Source organism: Oncorhynchus clarkii, chromosome 1 (genome assembly GCF_045791955.1).
Source record: "Oncorhynchus clarkii lewisi isolate Uvic-CL-2024 chromosome 1, UVic_Ocla_1.0, whole genome shotgun sequence".
Taxonomy (NCBI): domain Eukaryota; kingdom Metazoa; phylum Chordata; class Actinopteri; order Salmoniformes; family Salmonidae; genus Oncorhynchus; species Oncorhynchus clarkii.
Window position 1 is genome coordinate 14,678,429 of NC_092147.1, and position 5,300 is coordinate 14,683,728.

The window sequence follows — 5,300 nt, forward strand, 5'->3', positions numbered from 1 at the left end:
CTGGGTAGCCAGGCAAGGCAGATACCTTAGTGGATTTGGCTATTTCAGACACACCCGTTGCTGACAGGTGCATAAAATTGAGCACACAGCCATGCAATCTCCATAGACAAACATTGGCTGTAGTATGTGGGCACCCCTTCAAAGTAGTGGATTCGGCTATTTCAGCCACAGCCGTTGCTGACAGGTGTATAAAATTGAGCACACTGCCATGCAATCTCCATAGACAAACAGTGGTAGTATAATGGCATTACAGAAGAGCTCAGTGACTTTCAACGTGGCATCGTCATAGGATGCCACCTTTCCAACAAGTCAGTTCGTCAAATTTCTGCCCTGCTAGAGCAGTGCTGTTATTGTGAAGTGGAAACGTCTAGGAGCAACAACGGCTCAGCTGTGAAGTGGTAGGCCACACAACCTCACAGAACGGGACCGCAGAGTGCTGAAGCGCGTAGTGTCCACGGTTACAACACTCACTACCGAGTTCCAAACTGTCTCTGGAAGCAACGTCAGCACCAGAACTGTTCATCAGGAGCTTCATGAAATGGGTTTCCATGGCCGAGCAGCCACAAGCAAGCCTAAGATCCTCATGCGCAATGCCAAGCATTGGCTGGAATGGTGTAAAGTTCGCTGCAATCGGACTCTGAAACAGTGTAAACGCGTTCTCTGTAGTGATGAATCACCATTTGTCAGTCCGATGGACGAATCTGGGTTTGGCGGATGCCAGGAGAATGCTACCTGCGTGAATGCATAGTGACAACTATAAAGTTGGGTGGAGGAGGAATAATAGTCTGGGGCTGTTTTTCATGGTTGTGGCTAGGCCCCTTAGTTCCAGAAGGGAAATCTTAACGCTACAGCATACAATTACATTCTAGACGATTCTGTGCTTCCAACTTTGTGGCAATAGTTTGGGGAAGAACCTTTCCTGTTCCAGCATGACAATGCCCTCGTACACAAACCAAGGTCCATACAGAAATGTTTTTGGAGATCAGTGTGGAAGAACTTGACTGGCCTGCACAGAGCCCTGACTTCAACCCCATCGAACACCTTTGGGATGAATTGGAACACCGACTGCGAATCAGGCCTACTCGGCCAACATCAGTAACTGGCTTCACTAATGCTCTTGTGGCTGAATGGAAACAAGTCCCCTCAGAAATTTCCGACATCTGGTGGAAAGCCTTCCCAGAAGAGTGGAGGCTGTTATGGCACGAAAGGGGGGGACCAACTCCATATTAATGCCCATGATTTTGGAATGAGGTGTTCGACAAGCAGGTGTCCACATACTTTTAGCCATGTAGTGTTCATGGCTGGTGAAAGACAGTTAAGCCTCATCCGCTGCACCACAGGGACATCTGCTGGACACACAGCCCCTGTACTCCAGTGGGAAACACTTATATGCACTGGCCTCACCTCTACCAGACAGACAGCTGGTGAACAATACTAGGGTAGATATGTCATTTTGTCAACAATGGAATACTTTTAACATAAAACCACAGGAGGTTAGTGGCACCTTAATTGGGGAGGACAGGCTCTTGGTAATGGCTGGAGCAGAATTAATGAAATGGTATCAAATATATCAAACACATGGTTTCCATGTATTTTATGCCATTTCATTCACGCCGTTCCAGCCATTTTAATATGTGGCATCCTCCCCTCAGCAACCTCCACTGCATAAAACAACCTTCTTTGTTCCATTACATACTGTAGTTTTCACCTATCCCGCCTTCAGAGGAGGGAGACCAGTGTAATGATCTGCATGAGGTATTGGGGTCAGTATTTATCAGGAAGTGGAAACAGGTACTGTAAAACATATTACACCAATACAAGTCTCTGAGAAAATCTTCAACTGGAATGTTGGTGTAACATCTTTCTTTCATTTTCATTATCTCTCTCAGGCTTTTGAGTTCAGGAAGTTCTAGCCACCCCTGATGCAGAATGACAGACACCTCTTTCTGTGTTCCAATCCTGATCTTGAGGGAAAAACACCAGACAGTCCTATCCACTGAACTAAACAGCCACCAGACTATGATCAGCTGAAATTAGTAGGTAACAGAAAAGGTTATATGCCTACGTGATAGGTACATCTCACAGACAGCATTAGGCAACACTCAGCCTTATTAGACAACTAAACAAGATTTACAAACTAGCCAAAAGCATGCCATTAACAACAATTGTATCTTCCACACCCACATTTACCCAAATGGCTAGTTTATTTAAAGACCCTCTTCCGTAATCCTTGTCGTTTGTCCAAGACTTCATCGTGATTTAATCTCTGGCTAACACCGGCGGCACCTGCACCCGCATGCTGGCCGAGGGCTTCAGCCTCGTGTCTTCCTCATGTCCTAACTAACTAACTGGATTAATTACTGGAACCCACTGGGCACACCACATCATTTAAACGTGGAATTTGGGTAATTTTTGGTTGAGACGTTGATCAATGAGATTTCAACCTTTATTCGCCCACTTCAAAAAATAAGCCAGAAGTTTCCCAATGTATTATCACTATGCTTTGAACCATCTGAAAAGCACAACCAAATTCCAATCTTTGTTACGCTTTCAACCATTTAAAAGCAAAACAAAGTTCAAAATGGAATACAATGTCAGACATTTGTATTTATACAATAACTTCATGTGTTATCTCTGTGCTTCATCTAATAGCAGAACCAAATGACCTGGATTGCAGTTGAGATTACATTAAAAGTACATGGTGCAAGTGATCAATGCAGTTCGAGATTCTGTACAGATTAGTATAGCAATTGTGAAGACCTCCACTGACCTGTGACCTTTCATGCCATCTTGAACATGCACACTTTCTATGATTACATAACAAGACAAAAATAGTTACAGTAACTTCAAAATGTGGCCATGGATGTGTTACTCATTTTATAATAAATGCTGTTACAGTAGTTTGTAAGATAGCCTTAACTTTATAGACTAATTACTGTATTACAAAAGTAATATTGAATTGTTTGGTTGACAAAGCAACCAAATATCAATATTTTAAAGAGATGTATCTAATGCTTGGATAGTTTCATCTGAGACACTTGCTTAATCCCATTCTTTAACTTTTATTTTTGGTTTAGTTGGAGATGTGAATCCAACATATAATTTGTTAACTTGTCGACAAGTTAATAGGCTATTTACTGTATTGCAGAAGTGATATTGAATTGGGTTTCGTTGTCAACAGAACCAAATGTCAACATTCGAAGGAGATGTATTTTTTGTGCCACTGACTTAGTCTGGCATTAATTCCAGTTTGTCATGAAAAACAAATATTTTGGATTCAGATCTCCATCTCAACCTAAAATAAAAGTTAAAGAATTGGACTAAATCAAATTACAAACGGGAATTAAAGTCAGACTAAATTAGTGGCACAGATGGAACTATCCAAGCAGAATATACATTTTCTTAAAATGTTGATATTTAGTTGCGTTGACAACCAAACACAATTCAATAACCAGTTTGTCTACAAATTAATAATTGATATGTTCGATTCACGTCTCCATCTTAACCAAAAATCTATATTAAAGAATAGGACTAAATTAAATGTATTTTTTTATGTACTTTAAATAAAGTTTGATGTGATTTAGACCTATTCTTTAACTTAGATTTTTGGTTGAGATGGAGACTCCAACATATTAATTTGAAGATTACATTTGATGTCAACCAAATCTTTAAACCCTAGGCCTATATGTATTGTCGATGTTTAGTTGAACGCCTGTTTGAATTGAAACAACAGCTGTTGATGACTTCGCAAAAACTATATAGGCCTGACAAAAATATAAATGCAATATGCAACAATTTCAGATATTTTACAGAGTTACAGTTCATATAAGGAAATCAGTCAATTGAAATGAATTCATTAGGCCCTAATCTATGGATTTCACATGACAGATATGCACCTGTAGGTCCCAGATACCTTAAAAAGGTAGGGGCGTGGATCAGAAAACCAGTCAATATCTGGTGTGATCACCATTTGCCTCATGCAGTGCGACACATCTCCTTCGAGTATAGTTGATCAGGTTGTTAATTGTGGCCTGTGGAATGTTGTCCCACTCCTCTTCAATTGCTGTGCGAAGTTGCTGGATATTGGCAGGAACTGGAATACGCTGTTGTACACGGTGATCCAGAGCATCCCAAACATGCTTACATTTGTGACATGTCTGATGAGTATGCAGGCCATGTAAGAACTGGGACATTTTCAGTTTCCAGGAATTGTGTACAGATCCTTACAACATGGGTCCAGGCATTATCATGCTGAAACATGAGGTGATGGCGGCAGATGAATGGCACAACAATGCGCCTCAGGATCTCGTCACGGTATCTCTGTGCATTAAAATTGCCATCGATAAAACGGTACAAAATTTGTTTTGAAAAAGACATAACTAAGTCCATGAATATATTGTGTTAAATGTGCATTTCACACTTAAGACCTGGATACACCAGTCCAGGGCAGGAGCAATATAGTGCCAGCAGTGAGATGGAGGAAAGGCAAAACAATTAATTAAAATACTTTTTCAAGGGGCTAAACACACGGATATAATGTAGTTTTAATATACATTCAGAAATTAAAAGATGTGAGTTTGAGAAATCCAAACTATTCTTTTGAGGCATGTAGTATTTTTAACTAGGCAAGTCAGTTAAGAACAAATTCTTATTTTCAATGGCAGCCTAATAACAGTGGGTTAACTAACCTTGTTCAGGGGCAGAACAACATATTTTTACCTTGTCAGCTCTGGGATTCAATCTTGCAACCTTTCGGTTACTAGTCCAACATTCTAACCTGTTGCTCCACAGCATGGGGTTATAGTTGTGTTCGTTGTTCATAGCTTATGCCTGCCCATACCATAACCGCACCGCCACCATGGGGCACTCTGTTCACAACGTCAGCAAACTGCTCGTCCACATGACGCCATACATGCTGTCTGCCATCTGCCCGGTCCAATTGAAACTGGGACTCATCCGTAAAGAGCACACTTCTCCAGTTTCCCTGAGACGGTTTCTGACCGTTTGTGCAGAAATTCTTTGGTTGTGCAAACCCACAGTTTCATCAGCTGTCCGGGTGGCTGGTCTCAGGCGATCCTGCAGGGGAAGAAGCCGGATGTGGAGGTCCTGGGCTGGTGTGGTTACACGTGGTCTGCTGTTGTGAGGCCGATTGGACATACTGCCAAATTCTCTAAAACGACATATGGTAGAGAAATGAACATTCAATGAAAACAAATGTGTGTGTAACCAGGCATTTAAACACATTTGTGCACCAAATATGAGAGAAATAAACTCTTGTGCATATAGACAATTTCTGGGAT